The 18,001-nt window shown below is 47.6% G+C and overlaps 1 long non-coding RNA gene across 1 annotated transcript; it reads right to left on the reverse strand.

The window, feature by feature from the left end:
* Nucleotides 1-11,344: 11,344 nt before the first annotated feature.
* On the reverse strand, nt 11,345-17,703 carry LOC123601385. Its single transcript, XR_006714071.1, has 3 exons — nt 17,545-17,703; nt 13,531-13,661; nt 11,345-12,322 (listed from the first exon to the last, which is right to left on the reverse strand). It is a non-coding gene; the product is annotated as an uncharacterized LOC123601385 (long non-coding RNA).
* Between the last annotated feature and the right edge of the window lie 298 nt (nt 17,704-18,001).

Genomic DNA, 18,001 nt, shown 5'->3' on the forward strand with positions numbered 1-18,001 from the left:
TTAGGTGGGGACATCACACTTAGACATACCCACTCCCCTCGTGGTAGCTGCTGAGAAGCCACCAGAGAACCCCAGGGCTTTACAGAGCCCCATTTGAAAACCACAAGACTGGGGCACTTGACAAGAAAGCCTGGCCACCTAAAAGCTACTTCTCGCAGTCCTTTTCTCCTTACCTCCATGTAGAGGCTGAGAAGTTAAAATAATGAAAAGTATTAGTGGGCAATGGAGATTTAACTAAAGACACTAGTAAAAACAAAGGAAGGGTTTATGTCTTATAACCCTCAGCAAACTTCTTAATATCCTCATTAGATGCTATAATAGATCACAGAAACAGCCACAATTCTCCACTCCTCCTATTATTCACATGCTCTGTGAATTTATAGACCCTCTCACCAAGACAGAGAATCGACTTCCCCACCCTTTGGATATGTACTGGCCTTGAGATTTGCTTTGAACAGTATTTAGAGGAGGTGATAGCATGCCAGTTCCAAGCCTGTTAAGAAGCCTGTTGAACCCCTGATGCTGCCATGAGAACAGCCTGGGTTCGCCTGGGGAATGAGAGATCAGGTAGAGAGAGCTGGGTTGACCCAGCTGAGGCCACCCCAGGGCAGCCAGCCCCTCGCCAACTGACTGAAGTCACATAAACAACAGACACATGAGAAATAATACAGGTGGCTGGGGTTTTTAAAAATAATTTTTAATGTAATGTTTATTTATTTTGAGAGAGAGAGAGAGAGAGAGAGAGAGAACGCAAGCAGGGAGAGGCAGAGAGAGAGAGGGAGACAGAATTTGAAGCAGGCTCCAGGCTCTGAGCTGTCAGCACAGAGCCCGGCACAGGACTTGAACCCACAAACTGTGAGATCATGACCTCAGTCGAAGTCAGATGCTCAACCAACTGAGTCACCCAGGCGCCCTACGTGGTGTTGGTTTATGGCATATGTTTTGGATATTCTATTTCTGATCTAGCTAGCTATTGTGGAGTAACAAACCACCCCCAAACTTAGTAGCTTAAAACAATTTATTATATACGAATTTATTATGATCTCCCATTGTTTTGTGCATTGACCAGTCTCAGCTGGGCAATTCCCACCTGGGGCCTTTTATATGATCACAGTCAGATGGCAATGGGGGCTGCAGTTACCTGAAGGTTCCACTAGACCGGGGGTCTGAGATGGCTCAGGCAGATGGCTGGTGCTTGAGGCTGGCTGTCATCTGGGGGCCTGGCTGGGGCTACTGACTGCACATGACCCTTCCATGTGGCATGAGCCTCTCACAACACGGCCACTGGCTTCCAAGAGGCAGGAAGATGAAGCCGCCAGGCTGGTGAAGGGCTATGCCGGTTCTGGTACAGCATCACTTCCCTCATATTTTATGGGTCAAAACAGTCATAGCATCCTCCCAAATTCAAGAGGGCAAAGAAATAGGTGTCACCTCTTGATGGGGAAATGGCAAGATCACATTTCAAAAAACAATGCAGGATGCGCGACATGATTGGCGCCACATTTGGGAGCCAGAAGCAGCCACAGCCGCGCAACAGTATTGTGGCAAAGGATAACAGAGATATTTTAATTTGGCAGATTTGGCATGGTCCCTTCTCCCCTGCACCACTGCTTTCTGTCTGTCCTCCTTGGCTCCTCAAGTAATCGCACAGGGATCGGCACAGGCTGAGCAATTGGAGAGGAAGAACTACAGAACTCCTGGGAGAGGAGATGTTGCTGCCCACCTGAGGACACACACCCTTGGCACATGCCAGAGATGCTTTCTGTCAGAGCCCCGCCCACCTGCCTGGAGCCCCTGCCAGGGCAGCAGCCAGTCCGTCACCCCTGGGGCCGGCTCCCACTACTCCTGTCCCAGCATGCCTTGTAGCTGAGCCCAGCTGCTCATGGCAGGAAGCTTGCAGACGCCTCCCATGCTGACTAGGGTTTTGGCTTGCCTTGGCACCAACATCCTGTCTGCCTCATTTCCTACCGAGGGGCAAACCGGAGTGGTTTCCAATTAGGCCCGTACCCCAGGGATCTGGGGACAAGAGACGGCCTTCTAGAACTCCTTCAGGAGCCATCAAGAAAGGGAGGAGTTCTGGGGAGCCAGGAGCAGGGAAGAGGGAGGTAAAAGTGAATTCTAAAGTCCAGAGTATTCCTTCCTGGCTGAGGTAATGGCCCAGCAACGTGCCTTATGGAATGTGCACCTCACCTGAGCATCTGCTCCCAGGAGGCCAGCTCCTCCCTGCGGTGGCCTCCCTGCGCCCACAGCCACTCCCTCTGCTCACATACACCCTGTCCCTTCCATCCGCTGAGAGGTGGGTATGATCTCTTAGCAACATCCAGCAAATGAAGCAAGAGAAAGAGAATTATACCCACTGTAATATCTGCATATAGTAGAATACCTGAACAGAGAAAAGAAAATTTTGAGTTCCACCCCTCGAGATACATGTTTCTATGTCTGGAAGAGTTTGTTTGTTTTTATAATGTTTAACCCAATTATACTCTTCAGATCGCCTCTCTAGTACTCCCTTTGGTCTTTAGCCGAGCCCCCCTCCCAGGCCACAGCGGTCATGGGTGGCTAAGGCTTTTCCGGCCTTGTTGCAAAGGTCAGGTTATCTTGCTAATTGCGTTCAGGACTCTCCTCTGCACCCGCCAGCCCTCCATGAACTGTGCCTTCCCCTTCGGAGAGGGTCCTCGGCTGTGAAGATCTGTCCTCCACCCCCCTCCTTCCTCCTAGGGCAAAGAGGAGCACTCTGGGAGACTGTGGTAATGGGGCTTCTGGGTGCACAGGACCCCCGGATGCAGATCTTGGGGGAGGAAAAAGGGGGTCAGGCCTGGAGCCTCCAACTCCACCAGCCTCCCTCCCTCCCCGCCCCCAGCTTCCTCTTTCCCTCTCTTCCTTCCATTGTGTCTCCCTTTTCTTCCCTCTCCCTCTCGTCAGGAACAGGCGAAAGTGAGTTCATGGCACTGGACCTGGATTCCACGGCCACAGGTAGATCGAGCTTGGCTCCCAGTTCTCTCACCGACTGTCTGTGGGACCCTGGTGGGATGAGTCACTTCAGCTCCCTGCGCCTTTTTTTCTCATCTCAAAAGGAAGATGATCGCGTCGCTGTGCTGCGGACGTATCTTTTAAGCCCTTAACCCAGTGCCTCACATGTGATGGGTACTGAAGACACGTTCTCCGACTGTAACCCGCGTCAGGTAAGCCCCTCCTGTGCACCACATGCAGAAGGTCCAGGGGGAGCAAGGTGGAGATCCTGAAGCCTCTGTTGTCATCTTTCCATAATAGACTGTAGTGATTTGTTTCCATAAAAGGTGTAAGGAAACATAAAGAGCTTCCACTACCAGGCATTCGGGGACCAGATCCCAAGGGCTTCTGCACTTACAAACACAGAGGAGCCTGGTAGCAGGAATGAGAAGTCAAAACCGGATCGTGTGGCAAAGTAGGCCCTTGTTCAGTCTACTCAGCGCTTTGGTTTGCCTGAAATCTACCATTTCTCCAGGGAGAAGCTCCTGGGTACTATGTGCCTGTACTTCTGTCTGTGGAAGGCAGCCGGCCTGGAGCCCCATGCAGGCCTGCAAAGTCCCTCAGAGCCACCAGTGCTGGGATGTCATAGGGTCCCAGCAAATGCCTCTCTGCTTTGAGAGATTTAGGCGGGGTGGCATAGTGGTTTCATCACTCGGCCTCACCAGCTCTGATGGGGGTGGGGGGACTGCCTAAAGAACCAGGTTGGAAGGCAGCTGAGAGCCCCAGGTTTGGAGCACTGGTAGTATCTGCCACAGTGGGGTTAGGAAGCAGCCAAACCTCGGCAGTCCGTTTGAACAGCCTGCTCTCATTTCCTGCTGGCTCGGCTCTGCCCACGCCCGGTGATCACTTTCTCAGATGCACTTTACTCTTCCATTGGGAATGGTGCTCCGGGGCTCATGGCCACATCCCACACAAAAGGAAACCTGAGAAAACGGAGAGCTTTACCTGACTCATGGATTGGAAAATTCAATACCACAAATGTGAGAATTTCTCTCAAATTAGTGTGTAAATTTAGCAAAATGCCTACCAAAATCTCAATAAAGATTTACAAGCTAATTCTAAAATTCACGTGGGAGAGAGAAGGCCAAAGAATAGCTTAAGTGACTGTGAAGAAAAACAAGAAGACTGACCCTGCCAGCTATTAAGGCCTATGAGGAAGCCACTGATCTGAAGGAATTCGTGCAGGAATGGGATAGACCAATGGGATAGAGGGGAGAGCCCAGAAATAGACCCACATGTATCCGAATACCTGACATATGACGAAGGATAGCCCATTCAGTAAACAAGGTCGGATAATTGGTTTCCATACGGAGAAGTGAAAATTCAAGATGGAACTCAAGAAAAAAAAAGAATGTGAGACTTTTTGGAACAGAATGTACATATAAAAGGCTATAATTATGGCATTCAGGTAAGGAAATATTTTTTAGAGAGAAAGAACAACAACAAACCCACAGACCATAAAGGAAACAATAAATTTATTGTAAATTAAGATTAAGGCAAAAGTTCAAGGAAAGACACAACCAAATAAAAAGATGAGATGTGGACTATATCCAGAATAAGTAAAGAACTTCTACAATCAATAAGGAAAAGGCCACCTAGCAGAATATAATGAACAAAGGGTATGACTTGGAAATTCACAAATAAATGACACCCAAATGTTCAATAAACATAAGCTTCACCTCCACCGTAATTGGGAAAATGCAGATTAAAATGACAATGAGATATTTTATCCCCATCGGATTGGCAAGACTTTTAAAGTCTGATAACGCCAACTGTGGATTGCACTGGTGCATTCTGGGTAAGACAGCACCGATGGCAGGAAATAGGCAGGATCCCTTAGGAGAGCAATGTGTTCCTACCTAGTGAAGATGAAAATAAATATTCCCTATGATCCAGCCATACCAATTCTACACATGTAGGAAAAACTCTTACACGTCCAGAAGGAGATATACACAGGATGTTTTCGTGGTATCAATTATAATAGCAAAAAAAAATATCTCTCAGCAGGCGAATGAGCAAATCAAATGTGTTACAGTCACTCAGTGGAATACTAACCAACAAAGCAGACCCTCGTGAATAATTTTCAAATATCAACATGGATCAATCTCAAAGACAAAGGTAAAACATCATAATTTCATAGTATGAATTCATATCAAATTAATGATTAGAAATATGAAAAACATTACAAAACCTTGTTTAGAAATATATGCCTGTATGGTAATGGTGTAAAAATATATATTAGAATGTTAAGCACCATGAAGAACACCATTCATGAGGAAAGGGAATGTGTCCCTTCGGGGTTATGATTACCTATAATGGTTGTGTTTCTAAAAAAAAAAGAAAGAACAACAAAAACATCTGAAGCAAACGGCAAAATGACAAGATTTGTAAAGCTGTATGGTGGGGATAAGACTGATGTGTTATGCTTTGTTTCCTTGTTTGCGATACTAGAAGAAAGTCCCCAGGTCCCTGCTCTCTGAGTTTCCTTCAGATGCACAATTATGGCTTGGGAGAACACAGGGCCTTATATTTATACCCAGGAATTTCCCCAGAGACTGTGCCTTTCCTAACACGTTTCTCACCTATGGCATTTGATGACTTCACAATCATTAATTCAGTACCAGTTAAGTGCCATGCGCTGACTAATTCAGGTGTGCCCCTTCCTAATATAGGAGCTTACAGGCTCTTAGAAGAGACACACAGGGAAATGGTCATGCCGTGATCAGCGCTACAGCTGAGGTGTGTTTAAAAACATTGGGGTTAGTACAGTAGGAGCGAGCAGTTCTTTCCATCAAGGTGTGGGTGCAGGTAATGCAAGACATTGAAGGTTAAGTTTGCAAGACATAGGGTTTCAGGAGAGGATAGCATGAGTAAAGGAAATGAGGCATGGGGTCCCTGTCGTGTTATGGGGCTGGATATCAGCCTCCAGATTGGACATGTGCTTCATAAACATTTTCCCCCCAGTGGTGGAAAAACCCAACAAAGCAAGGAAGCTGGTTAGGAACCCACTGAAGGGGTTTCAATGAGAGATGATGAAAGCCTGAACCACAACACAGTGATTTCGGTTATTGTTTCCCCCACGAAATTGCAAACTAACCAAGGGCAGGCACAATGGCTTAATTGGGTTTTGTTGATCTCTGTGCACCCCACAGTGTCTACAGTTGCACCCAACGTCTGATGGGAGCTCAGTGAATGCATGTTGATGGGAGGGAGGGAGGAAGGGAGCGGCCAGGCCCATAGTCCTACTCCCTCCTTTCACAGATAAGAAAACGGAGAGCTGCGGAGGGTAGTGATGTTTTCAAGGATGTCCTTATCTGGATGCTTACCGCTGCGTCTAACACGGCAAAGAGCCCTGCAACCACCCTGCTAACAACGTAGAAGCACGTAGGTTCGTAACGACAGAGACCTTGCGGGTGAAAAGTTCTGATACAACGAATCCTGTTATAAAGCTGTGCTCTTCTGCGGAAGTGCTTTCTCTTCCTCCCAGGCAGAGAAAGAGTTCCTTTAAGACAGATGAAATTCTCTGAGATGAATAATACAAAACAATAGCCCTTCACCTGGCCTCCTGCAAATAACAGGCTCTATTCAGGTGCCTCTGAAAATACCTGATTGTGTGCTGTTGGTATTGTGGGCCGGGCAGGCCCAGCAGCACTGGGAATTTTACAAGTCTTTTGTTCTGTCACCAACCAGTAATTGGCTCTCCACCCCCACATAGTAAACTTCCAGTCACCTGAACACAATTCACCCACATTAACAGACTGCAAAGGAAAACAACCTCCAAATCGCACACAGGTGTGAAGCCTTTGCAGCCTCCCTGGCCTCCTCACCTCCTCGCTGTGATTCCTCTTGCGTCTGAGAGAGACCCATCCTCCTCTGGTCCAAGGCTGTCCCTCCTCCCATCTCTCGTGGATCTGGCCATGGCAGGTGTCGAATCTGCCCCTCTTGACCCTTCAACATCTTTCTTTCTGCATCTAAACATGCTAAGGCTTTCAGCAGAGAAATGAAAGCCCCAGAAACCACTCTCTGTCTGCCTCTTCCTAGTCTGTGTGTCCCTTTCTAGTCAGGGGATTTTGCAAGGAGTCCTCCATATGTACTGTCTACCCCACCTCACCACCCATTCACTTCTTAGCCAACCCAGGGAGTCTGTACTTAATATTTATCTGGTGGGGGAGGGGTGCACTTGGGTGACTCAGTCAGTTAAGCGTCCAACTTTGGCTCAGGTCATGATCTCACTGCTTGTGAGTTAGGTCAAGCGCCGCGTCGGGCTCTGTGCTAACAGCTTGGAGCCTGGAGCCTGCTTCAGATTCTGTCTCCATCTCTCGGAACCTCCCCTGCTCACTCTCTGTCTCTGTCTCTGTCTCTCTCTCACATATAAAATAAAACATAAAAAAAATTAAAAAAAATTTATCTGGGATGGAAGGAGGAAGGGAGAGAAGGAGGGAGGGAGGGAAGGAAGGAAAGTGGGAAGGATGAGAAGAAGGAAGGAAAGAAAGGGAGGGAGGAGCTGACATTTATTGTAACTATGTACCAAGCAATGTTCTAAGAATTTTTCATGTAATAACTTATGAAATCCTGACATCACTGTGATGTAAGAGCTATTTGTATTTACATTTTATAGATGAAGAAAGGAGGCATTGGCAGCTGGGTATTTGCCCTGAGTCATATCAAGCCAGAATTTGGGCAAAGGCTCTCTGGCTCCAGAGCCTGAACATTCTTACTTTGTACCTAGTTCAAGGTGCCTTGAAGTTAAAACTACACCAGAAGATGGCATGGACTTGTCCCACTCATTCATTCAGTCAGTCATCTGTTCATTATTTAACTCTTACTGAAGTCTACCATATGCAAGGCAGAGGGATAAAGACATGAATCTGCCATTAAGATTCTCAAAGTCCAAAGAGAGAGGACAATAATATGGGGTGAAAAGAACTCTAGTTACTTGGTAGGCGGGGAGCTGGGGGAGCCCAGAGGAAGCAGCCTGCGTGGCTTAAAGCAGTGATTCCCAGACTTCACCATGCAGTGAAGTCTCCTGAGATCTTTAAAAATGACTGATGCTTGGCACCTACCCGAGATGTTAGGATTGAATTGGCCCTGGGAGTTTTAAAAGCTCCCCCAGGTGATTCTAATGTTCAGCAAAATCTGGAAAATACTGACTTGAAAGGTATGAGTTGGAACTTCAATTTGCAAGTAATAAAAAAACCTAATTCAAACTATTTTAAGAAAAAAAAGAGTGCGGAAATGTGTTGGCTTACATTTACAAAAGAGACCAAGGGTATATGGTTATGGGTAGGGTTTGATCCAGGCCCCAAAAGATGTCACCAGGGTGAGGTTTTCCTCTGCCCAGTGATGGCCCCAATCTGAGGCTCTCCTGGGTCACAAGATGCAGCCATTCTAGTCTCTGTACCTTCTTCCTTTATGTCCAGTGTAAAGAAGAGGTCTGATTTCCCCATAGCTCAAATAAAAGCCCAGAATTGTGTTTCATTGGCTCTGACTTGGGCCTGAGCCAATTACTGGGGCCGGAGAGGTGGAGACTGCCAGTTGGCCCAGCCTGGGTCACGTGTCCCACCCCTGAGGCCAGGAATTGGGAGCAGCTTCACCTGAAAGCCCACCCATGCTAGAGAGTGGAGGATTTGTGATAGCTTCTAGCATATTCTGGGGGCTGAGGGTGAGGAGTTTAACTGTATACTCTAGAAGACGGAGATACTTAAATAGGAGAACAACCTGATTGCTTTTGTCTTTGGAACATGGAATCCTGACACTTATGGAAAGGACACATGTGGATTTTCAAGAGGTTGTTGTAGTTGTTGAGAGATGTTGGGACCCAAACTAAGACTGTGGCAACAAGGCGGGATAGGAGGGAGGCGACCCAAGAGAGGGTTCTGAACTATACCGACATGCTTTGTTATCCACTTGGAAAAGAAAAAGATTTAGAAAAAAAAGAGAGGAACCACAGAGGACTCTGAAAATTCTAGTTTGGGAAGTGGGGTCCACCGTTAGTGAGATTAGGAATATTTAGTGCGTTTTGGACAATTCAGTGCGCATCTGTTGAGTGTGAGATGTCTCGAGGACTTCTGGGAGGTCCTGGGGGCAGATGAACGCAGGGATCTGGAATGGAGGAGAAGTTGGAAGTGGCCGGTGTCCATGTGATAGTGGGCACTGGGGCAGCGGATGTGATGACCCGAGGGGAGCTGTGGACGGTGAAGAGAAGAAGGCACAGAGACTGAGGCTGGGTGGCCAGAGACATAGGACAAGAGGTGTCTGGGAATCAAAGGAAAGAGGGTTTTGAGAAAGGGGAGGGGGGCACGGCATCATGCGGTGCAAAAACATGACGGATGACGAGGATGACGGCTGGAAATAGAACATGAATTTGACAACCAGGAGGCCCCGCCACCCTCAGGAGAGAGCCAGGCGACAGCATTTGGGGTGAGGGAGCCTGGAGACAGACAAAACCAGCAGGGACAGAAAGTTCCTGATGGGACTTCTAGGGCCTCAAGGAGAGGAGCCAAATCGTTCCTCTGCGTTTGCTTTGTAGTTTTGTGTTTGTTTCCCTTTCTTTAAGTTTGCTTTAGTTTGTTTGGAGAGAGGTTTGAATGGAAAGCTGTCAGGAAAATCTGAGGGAGAGACAACGGTTGAAGAGAAAGTGATTTTCCTTAGAGATTGAAAGCAGATTAGTGGTTGCCAGGGGCTGGGGCAGAGAGGAGTGGGGAGAGCCAGCCTAAGGGGTGTAGGATTTCCTTTTGGGGTGCTAGAAATGTTCTGGAAAGAGATAGTGCTGATAGTTACTCCACATTGTGAATTTACTAAATGCCACCGAGTTTCACACTTTGAAATGGTCGAAATGGTGAATTTCTTATTATGGGTATTTTAACACGTACATAAATGCACACCACCAATGGTGATTTTATATATCATGCTTGGTGGAATTTCTGTGGATCATTTCATTTCATCCTTACAACAACCGCATGACAACTTTGTAACAACTTTACTGTCCCTATTTTATATACCAGACAACTGAGATTCAGAAAGGGATTAATTATCTAAGGTCACACAGATGTCAATTTAAGGTGATTCAACTACAAAACTCAAACTTGTAACCCCTTTCTGATCTTGCCTATATAGCCACACAATTTCATAGGTGCATATATTGATACTAGAAATAGGTCCATATCCAGCAAGGTATTGATTCTCCAAATCTCTGGGTGATGACATTACTTTTTATATTCCTCTTTTTGATTGAGCACAGCTTTGATCAAAAAAAGGAAAAGCCTGGGGCACCCGGGTGGCTTAGTCAGTGAAGCATCCAAGTTCGGCTCAGGGCATGATCTCACAGCTAGTGAGTTCAAGCCCAGAGCCCGCTTCGGATCCTCTGTCCCCCTCTCTCTCGCACCTCCCCTGCTTGCCCTCTGTCTCTCAAAAATAAATGAACATTTAAGAGGAAAAAGCCTACTTTTAATATAAAGAAGGAAAGGATGTAGGAGATACGGCCCTTCTCTGAAGATGTGACACGTGTGTAAGAAAGAACTGGAGTGTCACAGGGACACAGTGTTCACAGGATGTGGAAGGAACATGAACCAAGGCGATGAGGAGATGTCACAGGGTGGTGATCTAGACAAGTCTGAAAGGGAGTGATGGTCCTTGGTGGGAAAGCAAGAGGAAGGGCCCTTTGGAGGGAATAGCGGTATGAAACTCTGAGGCCAGAGGGCTGGGGGAGGAGTGGGGAGATACAGGCTGGAGCCAGTGGGGTGATGTTTTATGTCACCTCTTTCCTAGTCCTCCCTCTGCCCCTCTCCCGTGTCACTCTCCTCCTATTCTGCCCTTAATGAGCCATGCATGCCACATAAATTTGCTTTGCTCCATTCGGTCCACGGGACAGCCACGGCCTTATCATAAGATGCTTCCCTCGGTCCTCAGGGAAATGGAAAACCTTGAGGGCTGGCCTCTCAGGCATTCTTAGAAGGCCGCTTTGGCCATGCCTCCCTGCTTTGTGCTGGGATCCTGTGACTCTCAGGCACAGACCCAGAGCAGCCCTCACTCAATTGCTTCTTTGATTTTCTCCCAGTTGGACTGTCAGGGATTGTTGGCCAGTGGGAGGGTGTTGAGTGGTGAACTGTGCAGAGAACCAACTACTGCATTTCTCTCTGCCAGAAGTCAGATATCTTTTCAGACATGGCTGTACAGAGAGCGATCAGACCCCTTTAGCGGAGACACAGCCTAAACCCGTGTGCGTAAGGTGCAACTTGTCTGATGACCAGCGGACCTACAATGTATTTCCTCTTGGCAGTGCTTGTACACCTTTTGGGGGTACGTTCCATTATCTTTTTTTGTCACCTCTTTGGCATCTTAAACATTTTAAACTGATAAGTCTAAGAGTCTTTCCTATTCCTAATGAGTATACGTCACATTTGCAGCCTTTTATAATTAATGGGATAATGCTCCTGACGGGTTTCAGAGCCAGTGAGTGACAGGAGTTCAGGCACAAGAGTGAGATACACCAGAGTTTGAATTCTAGTTCTGCGAGTTACTAGGACACAGTATTTAACCTCTTTGGTTTGGGTTTAGCCAAGTGTGGTGGTTAATTTTATGTGTCAACCTGGCTGGCCCAGATATTTGATTAAACATCATTTCAGGGAGTATCTTTGGGGGTGTTTCTGGATAAGGATGGGTAGAATGCCTGTTGCCCTCCCCAATGTCAGCAGACCTCATCCAATGCCTTGAGAGCCTGTAGAACAAAAGGGCAGTAGAAGGGGGAATTCACTTCTTAGCCTGACTGCTGAACTGGAGCATTGGTCTTCTCCTGCCCTTGGAGGAGGCACGACTCTCTATGACTCTTGCCTTCGGCTGGCTGGTTCTCAGGCCTTCAGATTCAGATTGGAATTACACCACTGGCTTTCCTGGGTCTCCAGCCTGCAAAGGGTAGATTGTGGGACTACTTAGTCTCCATAATAACATGAGCAAATTTCTCATAATGAATCCATTTGTCTATCTGTCTCTATATATCTCCTATTGGTTTCACTTATCTGGAACCCTAATATAAAAAGTGTAAAATAGCGTCAATAGTCTCAGTCAGTAATTCTCAGAAATTCTCACAGTCCTATGTGGATGTTGTGAAGAATAATAATGCATGCGCCCGTGGTCGGCTTACAAGAAGTGGCAGTTTTATTTACCATCATACCAGGGATTGATCAGGGAAGCAGGATCATTCATGGGATCTGGAATAAGGGATGATCATAGGGATTGGAGTTCACAACACAATGGTCTATGGAAAGCAGGCATCTCGCATCGGCTGGTGGGCCCAAAGTTGTATCCTTTGGCAGAGCTGGTAAGTGGGAAGAAAATTTGGATGGGAGTGGGAGAAATTAAGAGGAAACTCGAACCCGGGCAACCCGGAACCCTTGAGGAGAAGCTGGGATTTGTATTTATTTCTCACCACTCACAACCTTAACGATGCAGTGACCCTTAGAAGCAGCTTGTGCATTTTGCCAAATTGGTGCATGCGCAGGGGCCCCGGACTCAGGGATGCTGGAGGAAGCTACTGCCAGGAGCCCAGCTACTGCCCCCTACGCCATCAACAACACGCATGCGCGGCAGTAGCGCCTGAAGCCCGGCACGGACCTTCCCAGCGCGCCCGCAGCCTGCTGTCCCTTTCACCTTCCTAGTCTCCTAGGGGCTGGTGCCTGCTTGGAACCCTCCAGGAAAGGGTGTTCTGGGAACCCCAATTGTAGCTTAGCAAGTTGCTATGAAATAAAATCGCCACACTCACAAATAGGGGAGAAAGCAACTGACATTTAATGAGGTCAACAATAAGCCTTCACGTTTGTCATCTGATTTGCTCTCTACTCTGCCCTTATGAGTAAGGGCTATTCTCTTCATTAACTGGCTTGCTAGAAGTCACACCATTATGGACAGCAGAGGTTGCAGACAGGTTGTTGGAGCCTGAACACTTTCCACCAGGATCTGACCTGTGTGGCTTGCTCAGGCTTTTCTGTCCCGGGGCTCCAGCTCCATCACGGTGATACCCTGAGTGCCCCTGCATACTGCACTCCTCTGACGAGGGGAGGACGAGCCGTTCTGAACCCATCAGGGGTCAGGTTGCACTGCGCAGTCTAATGCCATCTGAACTGCATTGAGGGGAAAGATTTGAACAGAAAAGCAGTTGGGCAGGAATTCGATTTTAATTAAAATGTATTTACTACAGGATGCACTGCACTTAGAGAGAAGCATAAGGGGGGTTGGTATGTGGGGCAGGTGGGGGTACAGTGTGGATGGCGGGAGGTCAGAATGACATGACTCTCTGAGAGACAAAAAGCACGAATTCCTTCTGCGAGTTCATATGTGCCCTGATCTGTACCAACCCAGCACATGGCTGTGTGTCCCTCCTTCCCTTCCTAACTGTACTCTGCTTTCAATCAAGCGATGGCCTCCCTCCTGTGCAGCCTGGTGTCTCAGGGGAGGCTGAGTCCCCCCAGAGCTAGGCAGGGGCCCTGCCCTGCACAGCCAATCAGCACATTCCAGTCCTCTGCTTACCGTAAGAGTTCAGGTGGGCATGTGATGCAATCCAGGCAGAGTGGGTCTCAGGACTCCTGCTTGGAATGCTGGGCCGGAAATGTTCTCTTTTGGATAAGGTTGCTGGTGGCAACAAGAGCTATTGGCAGTAGCTACAATGAGGAAAACCAGACTGAAGACAAAGCCAACTCAGAGGAAGGCAGAACCAAGAGAATTGCAAAGAAAGGTTGTTGGGGATCTCACTTCTGGTCTCTGCAATCATAGGAATCTCTTTCTCTCCTATTGTGGTTGGGTCTCTTCTACTGCATGGGGAACACGCTGACAGCTAGCCTTGACTTCTTCAGAAAGAGATAGCTCTGTCTACACACTGGTCCTGAAGGCGAAATCTGCTTGGACCATGGGCACATCTGTTGGACCAGTCACCACTGGGGCTCTGGTGTTGGCCAGGCCTGGGAGCTGTGCCCAGTCTGGTAGCCGGGAATATGTACAGAGCACAGGCTCACACGTCAGCCAGTCAGATTCACCCTGCCATATGCTGGTTCCTGCGAGAGCTTGAGCGAATGACTTCACTTCTGCAAGATTCTATTTTTTCATCTCTAAGGTGTGGATGATAATTGTACTCTCTTCAAACACACAAGTTTAGAGATGGGAGTGGCCATGTTCCTGATCTGGAGTTGCTTATAATGATGCCTCTTAGAGACTCTAGTTCCCTACATCCTTATTAATATCACCCCCCCATTTATTTTATTTAAAAACATTTATACATAATTTACTATGTACCAGTCACTGTAGTATGCACATATCTATTACTATTCCCCTATTATAGGTGAGGAGCCTGCTGTACAGAGAGGTTAAGTCACTTGCCCAGGGTCACACAGTTAACACATGGCAGAGCTGAGATTCAAACTCAGGCATCTTGACTTCAGAGACTATGTTACTAATTACTTAGCTAGAACGTCTCTTAGAATAACTGCACTGTACATATTTATGGGGTGGATATATGATGAATGGATGGGTGGGTGGGGGGTGGATGGACAGATAAACTTGAGTGAGTCCCCTCCATGAGCTGGAACAGAGAAAAGTATCCCTGTCCTCGCTCCTTGCCAGCTGCACTGAGGATTTGGAAGCGGCTTCCCTAGCTCCGTGCAATTTCAGCAGTGTGCTCTAGAACGGGTGGCAGGTTTGCATGAACGCGAGTCTGCCTGAGCTGCAGGTGTGGCCCAGACTGCCTGGAGGATGCAATGGGTTTTATAGCATTGTTTCACCTCTTGTGTCTCTAAGGACCAGACTTATGTCCTTGTATTTCACAGTTGGCTTTGAGCTTGCACGTGTGCACACAGACACACAGGCATATACACTCCCCAGGGTATCTGGGCCTGGAGATAGACAACTTTCATAATCCCATGTCTCACCCTCTGCACACCCACTCTCTGTCTCTATTTGCTCTGGTTGGGATTTCATCTCCTTCCTGCTCTCAGCTCTCCAGCACTGACTTTCCCATCATTGCTGCCAACATGCACACAGTCCCCAAAGAGCTACAGGCATTACTGATTTTGACAGGTGCCATTTCTCCCCCAAACTGTCTCTGGAAAACCCACCGAAAATGTGGTAGGCCTGATGAGTTCCTACGGACCTTGAAAACATTTATACATCTTCTCTATGGAAAATGGAGCATTCAGAGCCCTATCAGGAAGATAACGGGCTAGAACAAGGACCTAGTGATCTTGCTTCTCATACACTGTTTTTGAGGGAGGCACAAATGTTTCCACTTCCTGGCTTAGGAAGTCCTTCTCCAAACATAGCTCCTAAGGTGGCCTGGGACCAGTCTGCCTTTTCTCATCATTTAAGAAGGTCATTGGACTTTGTATAGATACCAGTCTTCCTGTTTCTTCTGAAAGCCCAAAGGCTTTTGGTAGCAGTGTGGGGATGAAGCTGATGAGAACCAGCTTTCCTGGAACATCAGTACAGGAGGAAGAGGTCTGAGGTCCTGGACCCTTTTTCATTTGGACGGGGAGACACAGGGAGACACAGATAGACACAGGTATATCTCTTTTTCCTGCCATTCAAATGCCGTGAGAGGCACCCTGGATCCCCCACAGAAAATCTCTGCTTCAGGAATCCATATAATGGGGAATTTAAGAAACAAAACAGATGATCATATGGGAAGGGGGTGAAGAGAAGAGAGGAAAACAAACCACAAGAGACTCTTAATGACAGAGAACAAACTGAGGGTTGATGGAGGGAGGTGGCTGAGGGATGGGCTAGATGGGTGATGGCTACTAAGGAGGGCACTTGTGATGAGCACTGGGTATTGTATGTAAGTGATGAATCACTGAATTCTACCCTCGAAAACAATATCGCACTGTATGTTAACTAACTAGAATTTAAATAAAACTTTGAAAAGGAAAAAAAGGAATCCGCTTAGTTCAACTCTGACCTTCAAGCAAATTGCTAGGCTGGAAATAAAAAGAAGCCAGCCCTAACACCCCCAGAGCCTTTTCAGAACCCATCAGGTAGATAACCAATGATGACGGAGATCACCAGCTGAAGTTTTTTCCAGGGAGGCACGTATGTGCTGGTAAACCCATCGCTTCCAGTCTGAGATGCAGATATTTTTAGGGATGAATCTGGGCCTTCCTTCTCTCCCTCCCTCTGATGCTAATGTGGCCATCTGTATCTCCCAGACAACCTTCACCAGCACACATTCTCCGTCCTGACAGAGTGGGCTGAGGAAGAGATTATTATTAAATATAGCATACTGAGCCACGGCACAAGGAGTGTGAGCTTGCCTGCGTGCTAGGAGTGAGGCGGGGGCGTTAGAGAACCCACTCCCACGCTCCGTGACACTCACGAGCACCTTCCCTTCCCTGCAGCTCCGTTTATTTTTCTATTTCTTTAATCTGTTAAGTGAGGGGCTTAGCTGATATTTCCTCTACGGTCGGCTCTAACATTGCATGACCTTCTCTTTGAAGAGCTCAGTTGTATAAACTCCCAGACACACAGTCCAGCAGGATATGCCATGGTTACTGCTCTGTCCAGAGGGGGTGGCATTGTCTCCTGTCTCTTTTTCTATCCACCCTCTGGGGAGATGGCCAGGAAGGGTGGCTTGTGTGTGGTGGTGAGGGGCCCTGGCCATTGGCTTGTGAAGTCCCGAGGCTTACCCTCATCCACGCAGTTAGCCCCCATCAGCTCCCAACTTGCCCTAAAAGCTCACCTAGCAAGGGTCTTTCTTACCTGAGCCCCAGAGTTAAAGAGATTGGGTGGGAGTAGGGTGGGGGAGAAGAGAGGAAGAGTCTAGAAAGGCACTAGTAAGTTTCAGTTTTTGAGCTAATCAAACTTCTATACTGAACAGTGCTATCTTGCAAAACTTGGTTGGCCCAAAGTGCTCCTGAAGTAGTGTTAAATTTAACTTGGAGAACATTGTGCTAGAGATAAGGTGATTGGAATTATAAAAAACACATAAAAGTAATATAGAATACAGTTCCCATAACACCTTGTACTTATGCTTATGAAGCATGAATTACATGAATGCAGGAAACACATTCAGCTTCAGCTGGCAATAGCATTTGTGAATTGAATGAATATCTCCAGCTAGATCCCCAACATGGGTGTCTCAGACACAGGTCAGAAGGAAGAGGCCCTGTGTCCACTGAGGCTTTGTGGTGAGGGTGTCTCCTGAGGCTCCTCTCTGTCTAGGGTTTCCTTTATCAGTGTGTGAATAAAGCAGGGCCAGGCTGCTCTCATCTCTTGCCCTGACAGTGCCCAGACCTGAGCTCAATGGAATGTTTGGGCAGGTCAGGCCCCAGAGCAGTTCCTTTAGAGATAGACGTGGCCTGTCCAGTGCTCCAGAGGCACAGGCAGGACTGTAGCGGCCCCAGCGCACTGTGGTTAGGCATGCGCATTCTGGAATCAGATAGCTCTGGGCTCAAATTCCAACTCTGTTACCTATTAACCATGTGACCTTGACAAGTTACTTTGCCTCCCTGAGTCTCAGTTTCCACATCTGTTAAAGGGAAGGATAATAAAGATACGTACCTTACAGAGCCATACTCAGGATTCAATGAGAAAACGTGCCCAGAAAACACTCCATCGACTGGCCTCACAGGGGGAGTTCTTTCTGAGTGGAGAGCTGCCCCTCTGGGAGCCACTGCTGTTGTACACACAGAGCAGGGGCGGCTTTTGCTGAGGCTTATTTGCAGGAAGTTGATTGAACTCGAAAGATGCCAAGAGAACTACCAGGTAGGACAATCCCTGGGAAAACTCAAAAGGCCTGGAGTAGGATCACCTGGTAAGGAGCAGAGAGAACAAAATAAACCCCGGGTTTGATGGGGGCCAACTGTTCTGTTGGTACTTGCCTGGCAAGGGAACGTGGTGTCTCTAGAGGGTGGTCCGGTGCTGTGGAAACTCCAGCAGCCTGGAGCCACAACACTGTTTTCTCACTGCCCAAGCTTGCCTGTTCTCTCCCGGGTCAGCTCAGTTCCAAGAACCTTTA

Source organism: Leopardus geoffroyi, chromosome D1 (genome assembly GCF_018350155.1).
Source record: "Leopardus geoffroyi isolate Oge1 chromosome D1, O.geoffroyi_Oge1_pat1.0, whole genome shotgun sequence".
In the NCBI taxonomy this organism is placed as follows: Eukaryota; Metazoa; Chordata; class Mammalia; order Carnivora; family Felidae; genus Leopardus; species Leopardus geoffroyi.